Raw genomic sequence first — 14,654 nt, 5'->3', positions numbered from 1 at the left:
TCACTTTGACGAGGGTCCACTAGAATTTGAAATGGAAACTCTCCATCAAGGTGATGATTTCACACCTAACTTGATGGCGAATTTCATGTAAAAAGAATAGGTGGATTGAGAGTCGTTCACCAAATTGTGGGTTTCACGCCTATTTTGGTGAAGTCGTATCGTTTGTGTATTATGAGTGTTTTCAAGTTTAGTATAATCGAGTAAAATGCCTTAGGAAAGGCGTATGTTTGAAATAATAAAACAAGTATGAGCACGTAAAAAGGCATTTCAAGAATAACACATAAGAATTTAACATACGAATCAAGTAGGGCCAAGGATGGTGCTTAACTATAGACTAGGTCAAAAGCATGGCAATTTTCCTAATTCCTTATAGTTATGGCTCTGATACCAATCTGTCACACCCCAACCGATGGCGGAAACATTGGAGTGAGACGAAAACAAGATTTCAAGAGACTTCAAAACACTATTGGTGACAATAATTAAATAATGGATTTCATTTCATTTCTAAAAGTCAATTACAAAGGTTGGAATCAAATACAACAACTTGAAATACAAGAATGACAATACAATAAGAATACAAAATTTTAAATGTGTATCTAAGCATCCTACTATGTTCCATGCATCATCAACATCATCTCAAAACCTGCAACATGTTTTAAAAGCATAGTTCAATGCATAGATGTATTGGCGAGTATACAGGTTTTCATACATAGCATAAAAATAAGTTGTAAACAATTCCACATGGCAAGCTATTGAAACAAGATAAATAATAAAATTGGCATGTGTTTAACTAATCAACCCAATGATGAAACACAATAAGCTCTTAACATAACCCAATGTTTACAGGCGGTGCGTTAATCCTTTAGCGCTATATATGTCAAGGATAGGCTCGTACGAAGTTAATGATAAGTCTAACACAAAACGTATAACCCCAAGTTTAAATTATCAAGTAATCAAGTAGGCCGGCATGCATGTATAAGGAATCTTTGTGCATTTAAGACTGAAGTTTAATTGTAAGTTTTATAGATTAACATGTTACACCCTAAAAAGGTGGTAAACGAAAAGGGGGTTCAAGTATACTCACAGTTTTGCAAAGTTTCCTTTGATGATTCCGTACAGAGTTGGAGGTTGGAGCTTCAAAGCTTCCTTTAAAATACTTAGTGTTTTCTTTTAGAACTCTTAGAGTTCTCTTCCTTGCTTGGAAGATTTGAGAGAAGCAGAGAGGTTGAGAGAAGAATGGTTGGAACACTTAGTGTCCTCTTATAATTTTTAAAATTCTTGATTTAGAGAGACTGAGAGAATTAGAGAGATGGAAAGAAGAATGGTGTGAAGAAAATGGTAGAAGGAGGTTGGTATTTATAGGTAGAGAAGATGGAAAAAGGTGAAATATGATTGGTTAAAGAAGGTGGAAGAGGATTGGAAATATAATTGGTGGAGGAAGGAGGTGGAAAAGGGTGAAATATGATTGGTTAAAGAAGGTGGAAGAGGATTGATGAGGTGGAAAGATGATTGGTATATTTCTTGGTATTTCTTGAGTATATATTATGTAATTGAGTATATAAAAAGTATAAAAGTATAATTCAAGTATTGAGGATGTGCGTATAAGTATTTATACGTATAATTGTGTCGGTTTGCGTATAAATACGTATTTAAATGATCGGTTGTGTGAATAAAAAAATATGTATAAGATATGAATTTTATTATGATTAACGCCTCGAATTGTGAGATTGAAATGAAAATATGAATGTAAGGTTTCTAAAATTAGAATACGAATACGAACATTTTTAAAATAGAAATATGAAGATACGAGGCGTTACATAATGAAGTATGAATTAGTATATGAATGTCGTAAATAAGTATCACATGTATCCATTTGATGTATGTTTCAAATGTTTCACGTATTTGCAAGTATATTACACGTTTCCAAGAATTACGAATAATGTGTCAAATGTTTTCACTAATTCAAATATACGAAAAAGTATGTAGTATGTATAACACAAATTTAAAGAAATACGAGTTTTATTTATGATACAAGTCTCAGATTTTTACAACGATTACAACGAAAGAACGATTACAAGAACACAAGACTTTCAAAAATAGAAATACAACAAAGACTTTCTAATTGCGGAAAGTACGAAGAAGCAGGGTGTTATACATACATACATATATACATATATACATACATATATATATAGGATTAGGTTCAAACGTGAACAATTTCTCCAGCGTGAACTGCGTGAACTGATCTGGACTATTGATTATTAGGATCTTGATATTTTAAATGGATGGCATGATTGTAATTATTAGGTTTTTTGATACCATTTAATTAAGATAATAAGGGTAAATATGTAATCTACATATCATATTGAACAACCTCCCATTTATATCTACTTTTACGTTTCAAAATCCCACAAATATCTCTCTCTCTCTCACATATCAAAGCCAACATCAAAGAAAATCCCACACCACACAGATCCATCGCCCAGATCCAGAACTCACCTTCATCGCCAATCCATCCATCCATCAACCCTTCTTTCCGATCAAACATATTGGGTTTCTGTTATAATTTCATAAAAAAACTTGCTTTCCACTGCCTATAGATTCCTTGTTCCGGCATCTTCAACTGGTTTGATCCGCTTCGATCTCTTCGATACTTGAGTTTGTTTCAGTTCATAGATCAATATTGGAGGCGATCGAAGAATTGGTGCAGCTGTCGGATTCGATGCGGCAGGCGGCGTCTTTTGCTTAACGATGAAGATGTTGACGAAAACTCATCGGTGTCTTCCAGGCGTAGCTCCACATTTCAACGGTCAGTTTCTTTATCAACTTAATCTAGTTAGAACATAAGGCTTCTGCCCGTTTCAACGGCCGGTGCTTGTGTTTAATTGTGTTGTTGCTGTACCGTTTGGATCTTCGATCCGATTTTGTTAGATCTGTAATTCTATGTAAGTTAGGTTAGTGTTGATTGGATTGTTTTTTAATACTTGCTTTCTGTTCTTTTTTGCGTCTCTATCACTAGTTACAACAAAATACATGTACCTGCAGCCTCAATAATTTAATGATTTAAGTTTCACTTGATAATTGCTTGAGATCTTTATTGAGATTTTGTTAGATCTGTAATTTTGCTTGTTTTTAAGGCGCTGTACACATGTGTATTCTGATTTTTGCTCTGGTTTTAAGGCGCTGTACACATGTGTATTCTGATTTTTGCTCTGTTTTTAAGGCACTGTACACATGTGTATTCTGGTTTTGCTATGTTTTTAATGCGGTGTACACATGTGTATAGCTGTTTTTGTGATATCTCATATTTTGTTGTGTATTGAATGTGTAAAGTTGTGGATGTACACTTGTGAATTATGCAAAGTACTAATTGCTGAGTTTTTTGTGTTATTATAGGAGACGTCGTAAACGAGGAAAGTGGAGATAGAAGGTCGATAAGGATGATTCACGTATGAGGTCGATAAGGATGATTCACGTATGTTTGTTTGCTTGGTCGATAAGGATGATTCAGCATACAACGCGGCGAATAGTTGTAAAAGACTATGTCTTTTTATTTTTTCGATTATGTTGCGTTTATTGTTTTCACGAAACTGGAACTTGTAATTATATGTTTTTTTTTCGTTTGGCAAAAATTATGGAAATTGTTATTTGCTTAATATAAAAGAGTTTTACAGGTTTTGTTTATATGTATGTATTATGTAGCTAATTACACATATGTACCATGCTGAGTACACATGTGTACTGTTCAATTCATATCCAAGTACACATGTGTACGCCGTTGAAATATGAAGGTTACGTGGATCTTAAAAATCATAATCCGAATTCTGGTGGTGAAATCTGAAAAATAAAAATGAAATAAAAGATATTGTGGATAATGAATTTAAAATAGGAAAGATGTAACTTAATTTAATTATTAGAATAATGATTTAAATCTAATTTTTTATATAATTACAATCATACCCTTAACAACTAGAAAGGAAATCAATGGTCCAGATCAGTTAACGTAGTTCACGCTTGGAAGGTTGTTCACGCTGGAACCCTACCCTCTACATATATATATATATATATATATATATATATATATATATATATATATATATATATATATATATATATATATAAAGACTGTTTGAGAAAATCTCAAAGTTGTGTGAAAATCATAAGTCTTGGAGAAACACACCCAAAGGTGGTCATTAAATTGTTACTACTTGAAATTAGGACGTGTAGACCAATTATGTGCAAATGTGCTTGTTGACCCGCACCCAAAGGTAAGTGTCACTATCACTCTTTTACTATTTTGTGTATTGTTTTGGGAAAAAATATGCCTTAAAAAGGATATGATATGTTTTTGTATAAAACATGCCTTGAAATAAAATAATAATCTATTTTCGAGGAAAACATGGTGTTGGAAATGCGAATGATATAAAATTGTTTTTGAGGAAAACGTGAATGAATGGAAATAAATAATTGTTTCGGGGAGAAACGGGAGGATTACAGTGTTTGAGGTAAAAAGACGGTATAGATTTAAAAATATTTAAATCTAAGTTGGGAGGAATTTGTCTGATCACAAGAGAGTATGTATCAAAATAAGCCTACATCTCGGTGGGGACTTCGGGGAATTCGTACAACGCAAAATATTAGATTTATCATATATATATATATATATATATATATATATATATATATATATATATATATATATATATATATATATATGGGATGGATCATGAGAAAACTAGTTTAAATGAGAAAACCAAAAAACTAACTAAAAAAGCCTAAAAAACATACCAATTTTTTTTTTAAATTTTTATAAAAAATCACAGCTTTTTATGCATGGAAATTTTTTTTCAAAAAAATAAAAATAAAAAAAAACGTTTTTTGTTGTATTGCACATATGCACTATTACGGATACAGTGCACATGTGTAGTACACATATAATGCACATGTGCAGTACAACAATTTTTTTTTTGAAATTTTTTTATATATAAAAACTAGCGATTTTTTTATAAAGAATTGTAAAAAAAAATTGATATGTTTTTTAGCTTTTTTTAGTTAGTTTTCTAGTTTTCTCATTTATATGTAGTTTTCTCATGATCCTCTCCCTATATATATATATATATATATATATATATATAGGGTCAGGATTTAGAGAGAACGGTGAAAAGTGTGAAAACGGTGAGAACAATTTTGGTGGTGACATGTGGCATTGATGTTAAATTACACTAAGGGGTAATATTGTCAAAAAAACTCACTCACATGAACTGGGTATTCAAATAAAACGCCATAAAAACACCTAATTCAGAAAAACACCATAAAATACCCAGTTAAAACGCCATAAAGCACTCAAAAAAACTATTGTTATGCACGCAAAAAAAAAAGCTATTTTTTGAGCTATAATTTACACCAGCTCAAAAAAAACATTTTTTGAGCCATATAGCTCCCAGTTAAAACGCCATAACAAAAAAAGCTATTTTTTGAGCTATAATTTACAACAGCTTGAGCCATATAGCTCAAAAAACGCCATAAGCTCCTAGTTAAAACGCCACGCCAAAAAAAGCTATTTTTTAGCTATAGTTACAACAGCTCAAAAAAACCTTTTTTTTTAGCCATATAGCTCCCGCCATAACAAAAAAGTTATTTTTTGAGCTATATTACAACAACTCAAAAAAAAACATTTTTCTGAGCCATATAGCTCAAAAAATGCCATAAGCTCCCAGTTAAAATGTCACGCCAAAAAAATGCTATTTTTTAGGCATATAGCTCAAAAAAACCAATTTTTTTGTGTCTAACGCCTAAATTAATATTTTTTGAGCTCAGAAAAATCATAATTTGTACTGGAAAAACACCATAAAACACACAGTTCAGAAAAACGCCATGAAAAAACTCAGTTGAAAACCCCATAAAACACTCAGTTCAGAGAAAGCCCATGAAAATACCTAGTTAAAACGCCATAAAACACTTAATTCAAAAAAACGCCATAAAACAACCAGTTCAGAAAAACGCCATAAAACCCAGTTAATATTTTTCAAAAAGTATATCAATAGTATACTCGTTGGAAAGATAAAAAACGCTGAGTTTTATGGTGTATTTTTTTTGAAAAATAATCACGTATAAGAAAGTCATTGTCGTTTAAATATGATGGGGGAAAATGGCATGTGATTGGCATGTGCACCTTTGTTTGGATCTTCCTATTTTACCCCTTCTGATAGTTCTAAGGCCCCTATTATTTACAAAAATGTCACCGCATCAATCTCAGCCACAAACCACTAAGATCTTGTGTTGAGAATCGTTCTCACCGTTCTCACACTTTGAGGCGTTCTCTCTTGATCCTGTTCCTATATATATATATATATAGGGGGACACTAAAATGAAAACCACCCTCAGTTGCGAGAACCACTCTCCACCAATCAGATACTAACAACTAAAAGGGTAATATAGTTATTTAATCAAAACCATCAAATCATTCCTCTCTCCTCATTAAAGTATCATTTTAAAGTCTTTCAATTTCTCTCTCTTCAATTTCTCCCTCTTCACATTTCTCTCTCCTCTTTTGTAAAAAAAATTGTAAAAAAAATGTTTAAAATCGTAAAAAAAGTTTTCGTAAAAAATGTAAAAATTTTTAAAAACATGTGTGTAAAAAAAGGTTTTTGTAAAAAAAAGTTTAAAACCGTAAAAAAGTTTTCGTATAAATTTTTGTCTTTTGTAAAAAAAGTTTTTATAAAAAAAAAATTTGTAAAAAATTTTGGTAAAAAAGTTTTTGTAAAAGAAGTTTAAAACCGTAAAAACCGTTTTCGTAAAAAAAACGTAAAAAACTTTAAAAAGCGTGTGTGTGAAAAAAAGTTTTTGTAAAAAAAAGTTTTTGTAAAAAAAAGGTTAAAACCGTGAAAAAAATTCATATAAATTTTTGTTCTTTGTTAAAAAGTTTTTGTAAAAAAAAGGGAATTGGCTTGTAATAAATCTCACCTAGACCTTATTGTCCAATAATAATCTCACCTCAGAATATTCCCCCCACCAGTCCCACCTTTCACCTATATTTCCTACAATGGTCCCTCATTAAAAAAACTAAACGGAGTTAATCTTTTTTCCAAATTACAAACAGTTTTTTAGGGCTTTTGATCAGAACGATGATACGAGTCCATTGATGTAAAACTTACTTCGAAATGGTGCTCCAAGTGACTTGATTTTGGTTAATTGGAAATTTAAACCCCTGAATTGAAGCATCGTTTTCATCGTCTGGAGCACCGTTTCGAGGCAAGTTTTACATCAATGGACTCGTATCGTCGTTCTAATCAAAAGCCCTAAAAAATCTGTTTGTAATTTGGAAAAACCTTAACTCCGTTAAATTTTTTTAATGGGGACCATTGTAGGAAAAATAGGTGAACGGTGGGACTGGTGGGGGAAATATTCTGAGGTGAGATTATTAATGGTCAATAAGGTACAAGTGATTATTACAGGCAATTTTCAAAAAAAATTGTAAAAAAGTTTTTGTAAAAAGAAAGTTTAAAACCATAAAAAAAGTTTTCGTAAAAAAAGTTTAAAAACGTGTGTGTAAAAAAACGACGCGTAAATACGGGGCGAAAAAAACAGGACGTAAAAAACGGCGCGTAAAAAACAGCACGTAAAAAACGGGGTGTAAAAAAGGCGCGTAAAAACGGGGCGTAAAAAACGGCTCATAAAAAACGGGGTGATAAAACGACGCGTAAATACGGCCATGAATACAGGGGCGTAAAACGGCGCGTAAAAACGGGGCGTAAAAAACGGCGCATAAAACTGGGCGTAAAAAACGGAACGTAAAAACGACGCGTAAAAACGGGGCGTAAAAAACGGCTCGTAAAAGAACCGTCTCGTAAAAACCTTTTTTGTAAAAAATCCTGACAAAAATTGTTTTTTTTTTGTAAAAAAAATTAGATTTTAAAATGTTTTTTAATTAATTTTTATAATAAAAAACAATTAATTTAATAAGACAAAAAAAGTAATAAAAAACAATAATATACACAATAAGACAAAACAAGCAAATTTACTAAACTGCCCTTTTGAAATTAAAATATTAAAAATATAATAAGATAAAAAGAATTTAATATTGTTTTTATAACTTTTAATGTCATCAATCCATCTTCAAAAATCAATGGTCGGAAAGTGTTTCTCGTGGTTCTCTTAACTGGGGGTGGTTTTCATTTTAGCGGCCCACTATATGTATGTATATATATATATATATATATATATATATATATATATATATATATATATAGGGGAAGGTCCATTTGAGAAGAAATTTAATGTGAGAAGAAAAAAAAGAAAGGGCATATTAGTAAAATACTATTTCATTTATAACCCATGTCACTAATTTTTCTCTCTTTAATTAATTAATCAACTAATTATTAATTATGCTACATACAATCTACAAAACCTACACATATCAAAGTATTCCTACATATACCCTACACATTATAGAATTTTATCCTACACAGTTGAAATTTATCCTACACACCTCGAAATATATCCTACACAACTCGTAGTTTATCCTACACAACTTGTAATTTATTCTACACTTTAAATTAAGTTGTTTTTTTTTTTAATTTGGAAAAAGTATATCTTTTGAAAAGGAGTTACAAATTTAATTTAGCTACTTATTAAAGGGGAAGAATATAAATTAATGATTTATATAAGTTTACCAATATACCCTTATATTAAAATTAAATACAAATATTAAATGAAGTAAAATGAAGCATTCTTATTGGTTGAAACTTCTTTTTTCTTCTTCTTATAAAAAAATTCTTCTCATTTTATAGGGGATGGTTCAAATGAAAACCACTTTTATTGTGAAAACTCGAAAACTAACTAAAAAAGCCTAAAAAAACCTAAAAAACATATAAATTTTTCTTTTTACATTTTTTTTTTAGAAAAATCGCTACTTTTTATATATGGAAAAAAAATTTCAAAAAAAAAAAAAAAATTTGGTTGTACTGCACATGTGCACTAATACGGAAAGCCTAAACCACTTAACCCACCCCCCACCGACACCCCCCAAAAACCTAACCCCCCCACCCCCCACCCCCCCAAAAAAAAACCTAAACCCCCCCACCCCCACCCTCCCGAAAACCTAAAACTAAACCCTAAACATAAACCCGAAAAAAACCTAACCCCCCACCCCCAAAAACCTAAACCCCCCTCCCCCCACACCCAAAAACCTAATCCTAATCCTAAACCTCCAAAAAAACTAACCCTAAAAGCTAAACTAGAATCAAAAAGCTAATTTTAAGCATGTAATGCACATTGTAGTACATGTTATATTGCACATGTGCACTACTATAATAATAGTATTGAAAACAAGACGACACCATAAATCTTTTTTTATGTCATAAAAAATATGCTCGAATATACTTGAATGAAAGATAAGAAAATTTGTGATCTTATGGTGCCATTTTTGTTTTAAAATGATAACGTATGGAGAAATGGGAAATGTTTGAAAAGTTATATATTTTTTGTTCCAATTTTACCCCTACTTCATTAAAAGTCTTCCCCCCTCCTTTTTAGTGGGTTTTAGTTAGTTTTCTAGTTTTCACAATAACTTGTGGTTTTCATTTGAACCTTCCCCTATATATATGTATATATATATATATATATATATATATATATATATATAGGGTAAGGTTATTGTAAAAAAGGTTAAAAGTGTGAGAAAGGTGAGAAATATTGTGGAGATGACATGTGTCCTCCATCTAAATTAATTCAAAAGGGTAAACAAGTAATTTTATAATTAACTCAATTAATTCAAAACTTACCATAACCACCACCTTAATTATAGGAACATGATTTTTTTAAAAGATCTCTAAAAAAACACTACGAATAACATTGCAACCACCATTCAGCACATATATAACACCATTCAATAATTATATAACACCATTCAGCAAGTATATAACACCATTCAGCATGTATATAACACCATTCAGTAATTATATAACACCATTTAGTAAGTATAACATCATTCAGTGAAGAATATAACACCATTCAGTAAAGAATATAACACCATTCAACACATATATAACACCATTCAATAATCATTACACATCTGTAAAGAATATAACACCATTCAGTAAAGAATATAACACCATTTAGCAAAGAATATAACACCATTCAGCACGTATATAACACCATTCAGTAAAGAATATAACACCATTCAATAAAGAATATAACACCATTCAATAAAGAATATAACACCATTCAACACATATATAACACCATTCAATAAAGAATATACACCATTCAACACATATATAACATCATTCAATAATCATACACCTCTGTATCATCTTCTCCACTTCCGGCACCACCACTGCCGCTCCGCCGCTGCTGTCGTGTAGAGAGAGAGATTATCTGGTCGTGCGATGTAGAGAGAGAGATCGCCGCTGCCGCATCACCACTGCCGATCCGGCACCACCATCGCCGCACCACCACCGCCGCACCACCACTGCCTATCCGGCACCACCACCGCCGTTGCCGCCGCTCCACTGCAATGTAGAAAGATAGATCGAAATTGTAGAGAGAGAGAGCTCTGGTCGTGCGATTGGAGAGAGAGATCGAAATTGTAGGGATTTTGATTACAGTTTCCTATTTTGAATGGATATAAAGACTTTATTACCCCTATAATTTTCAATTCAGTCCAAAAAAAATAAAACAAATTTTACAGTTTGGTCTCTGTTAATCTAAACCATTAGATCAAAGATCTAATGGGGTAGATTCTTTCTTATTCTTCTCACACTTTTGGTCTTTTTTACAGGAACCTTTACCTATATATATATACTAATATATAATATTAAGATTTTTGTGACATGAACGATTTTATTGGTAATTCTCATTATGTTATATACATTATCTCAGCCGTTTATGTACAATATATCTACAATTTGCGCTTTCTAACATATTTACACAAACGTTAATATATCATCAAATATCATAGTACACGTATTTCATCAACTTATATATTTTTATCATTTTTAAAGTATTTTATAAATACAATAACTTCACAAGTTAACCTATGTATCATTTTCTTGCTTGGCAAACAAGTTGCATATTAAAGTGTCTTTTTAACGAAATTATCGTTTTAACAGTATAAGTACACATGCATAGTCCTATATCCTACTATCATGTTATTACTTATCATTCCACATTGTACATACTCATACTCACATATCACATCACAACATGCAAAGTTCACCCTTGAACAACCTGTTTTCGCGTATGTCGAAATATACATATTTTTAATGTTTCGTTAAGGTTTTTAGGCGTCGGAAGTGACGTATGACTAGCCAAACACCATGGATACTTAATAAGTTTAAATACTTATATTTATCATAAAATATCATTTTATAACCTAATCTAAATCAGTTTTGCAAAAATCTCTTTAAAAGCCGATTTTTACCGTTTTAACTCATAGTCTTGTACCGACTTTGCTATAGTCATCCCAAATCGTCACGACTTCATATTTTGACACAATACATGTTATTTACCAAATAAAATGGTACTAATATTCATATTAGTGCAGATTTAATGCAAGCAGGGGCGTACCCACCCTAAGCCAAGGGCGGGCGGGCGCACCCCCTGAAAAAATATTATTTAGTGTTATTTTTGGCCGAAAATCCCGACCGCACCCCTTGTAATTTTTCACCCGCACCCCTTGAAAATTTTCAACCGCCCCACTTAGAAAAAAATAATTATTAACCACTTATTCACTTAATTATTTAATCAAATCAAAGCCCAATCTGCAATCAATTTTTATTAACACAAGCCCAAACCCAAACCCAACCTAAAGAAATTTGAATTAAATAAAATAATCCAAACCCATTCACTCATTCCATTTCCCAATCCCATCCCCAAAAAAACTCCCAGCGACTTGACGCCACTGCTCACGACCTGATGCTTTTTTTACCGGAAAAACCAAACTTTCGGTTGGACCGACCCATATTACGTCAGAATTCCAATATAGAATTAGTATGGTTTATTTATTTATTTTGTTTTATGTGATGATTAGGAGAAAATATAGATGTGTAAGGGGTTTAATCTTTTTATATATTTTTTTTATTTTTTTGTTGTTCTAGACTTGTAGTTAAATGATTTTGTTGTTTTATTTATAGCTTTGTTTGTTTAAATGATTAGTTACAAGTAATTAACATTTAATATTAGGGCTTGAATGTTTAAAAATATAATTGAAAGTTATGGGCTATGGTTGAACATGATTGTTTATTTTGTTTAAGTGTTTAGTGTTGTTTTATGAACTTGTGGAGCAAATTATATGTGTTAGGAACAATGAGTAAGAATGTAATGAACTTACGATGTGTTTAGTATCTTTAGATGATTTTTTGGATATGTTTCAAAAAAAAACCTGTAGGGCACAATTTTAAATACATTTGTAATTTGTAATGACGTTTGACGGATTTTTGATGATTTATAAATTTTAGTTTGATGTTCTTTTGTCTTACATGATCCGACCCGACCCGCTATGAACCGATATTTTTATACAGCTAAGGGCATAAAATCTTTGAAAATATTCCGCACCCCCAGGAAAAAATTCCTGGGTCCGCCACTGAATGCAAGTCACATAAACCATGCATTTTCACTCATTTTACTATTTTTTAAGTTTCATGTGCAACATGCAAATCTACAATACTAATGACATATCTTTGTATTATCAAAACACATCATATAACATCATTTTAAAATGCATATAATCTGGTTTAATTCACTTTTCTTATCATTTCATTTCATCCCTAATTCACTTTCGTATTATCATTTGATTATTACTAGCACTTATGTACAAGCACTTAATGCATCAACCAGAAAGAACATGATGTGTTGATAGTTTCATTATGGTCATATTGGTTCAAGAACTTCAAGATGCCAAAGAGAAGTGAAGTAACTAAAGAGCAAGAATATCCATCATGGTTAATATAAGTTTAATTATTATACGCTTTTCACTTGCCTGGTCACCAGCAACATAAAATACATGAAGCTAGTGATAATCATGGTTTTCTTTATGTGTTAATTCTATCATTACAATTAGCCAGATTGCAGTTTACTTGTCATTACAAGAAAATATACCTTGAATAAATTTTAGGCTTGTAGAGATGACATGTCGTCTCTATAGGTCTCAACAGTTTTTAGGAGCAAGATGTTATCTCCACAAGTTTCGTCTCTAGAAGCCTGCCCCATTTATATTTCTTTCAAAAAGAGGGTGGGTACTTTTAATTTTTATTTTAACTAGTAGGGTTACCCTCACACTACGCGTGCGGGAATTTATTCCATGTGTTTAGTTTGTTATGTCTCTAACACTCGTTACAACAACTAAAAAAACCCATAAAAATAAATACACGTATCCGTTCCAAAAATACCAATATCAGTAACGATTAATATCAAAACATTTTTAAGTTAGATGATGTTTGTTAAAAAAAATTGCATATTTATAAAATTTTTATTTATAGATGTTTACAAAACTAAAAACGTTTACCTAAAAATATACATATAAATTTCTATAATTAACTGACTGCGTAATTAAGTACATAAGTTGTAAAAATCTGTATGTTTATCTTATAAGTATGCAAGTTCTTACATATATATATTTTTTTGAACATCTTAAATACATCAAGTCCGTCTTTTTCGAGGTTCAAAGAAAGTAACACCTTAACTTTACTTTAACTCTAATGGTTTTCTCATTGGAACTCAACCTCCACTCAGTTTTTACATTTATATAACTAGGATAATGTTATATGAAAAACCCTTGAATTTGAGAAAACTTTGCAAACCTAATGCGTGGTCCACATTTATCCACGTGTACATAAAAAAATCATCTTTCATTTGTAGAGAAGGGCATAATTGTATTTTTACTTCTAACTTACTTTACCCAAGAAGATTATTTGCTACCTTTGATTTGACAACCATAATTATACAACTCACTTCCCAGTGTACTTTCAAAACCTCCATCTTACTTTTGTTTGTTGTCGTTGAATTATCTAAATAAGTACTTGTTTGCGAGAAAGTTTAATAAAGACATTTGAGTAGAGTCCATGAACTTCATCTCTGGAACATATATTCCTTCCACCATTAATCTCCATGGAGACTCCACCAACAACACATGAGTTAATGTCACCAGATCGTCTGATCCCAAACATGATGAAGCTTGTTCTTGGTGTTATAGAGAGAGAAAGCTAATGTTTTGGAGAGAGAAACAACAATTTTCATCTTGTTCATCTCGGGTGTGTTCATGCTTCATCTCACGTCGTCATCTTCATCTCGGTTGTGCTCATGCTTGTTGAAAGCTGATTTCTAGAGTAAGAAACAACAATCTTCATCATGTTTATCAAGAACACTAAGAACACACAGAGAGAAGCAAGTTTGAAGATCTTCATCGTGTTTATCGTATGGTTCTAGATCCGGTAAGTGTTTTAGAGAGAGAAAGTTGCTGTTTTAGAGAGAGAAACAACAATCTCTTGAGTATTTTATTTTAAAAAATCATTTCACACTTGATGTTTTTTGTTAAAATGGTTGTTAATAGGTTTTTGTGTAATGGTTGTTTTAGAGATGAAACATGATCTTTTTTTGTTAAAATGGTTCTTAAAAGGGGTAAATGTTTATGTAATTTGCAGGTTTTTATATTTGTG

General features: G+C 31.4%; 1 long non-coding RNA gene across 1 annotated transcript; it reads right to left on the bottom strand.

The window, feature by feature from the left end:
- Positions 1-479: 479 nt before the first annotated feature.
- LOC110866277 lies at positions 480-1,263 on the bottom strand. The gene is made up of 2 exons (XR_002551289.1): positions 1,085-1,263; positions 480-643 (listed from the first exon to the last, which is right to left on the bottom strand). It is a non-coding gene; the product is annotated as an uncharacterized LOC110866277 (long non-coding RNA).
- Positions 1,264-14,654: the final 13,391 nt, after the last annotated feature.

The sequence above is a fragment of the Helianthus annuus genome, chromosome 7 (assembly GCF_002127325.2).
Source record: "Helianthus annuus cultivar XRQ/B chromosome 7, HanXRQr2.0-SUNRISE, whole genome shotgun sequence".
Classification (NCBI taxonomy): domain Eukaryota; kingdom Viridiplantae; phylum Streptophyta; class Magnoliopsida; order Asterales; family Asteraceae; genus Helianthus; species Helianthus annuus.
Note: the sequence above shows the minus strand (reverse complement) of the source record. Positions and strands in the feature narration are given on the sequence as shown.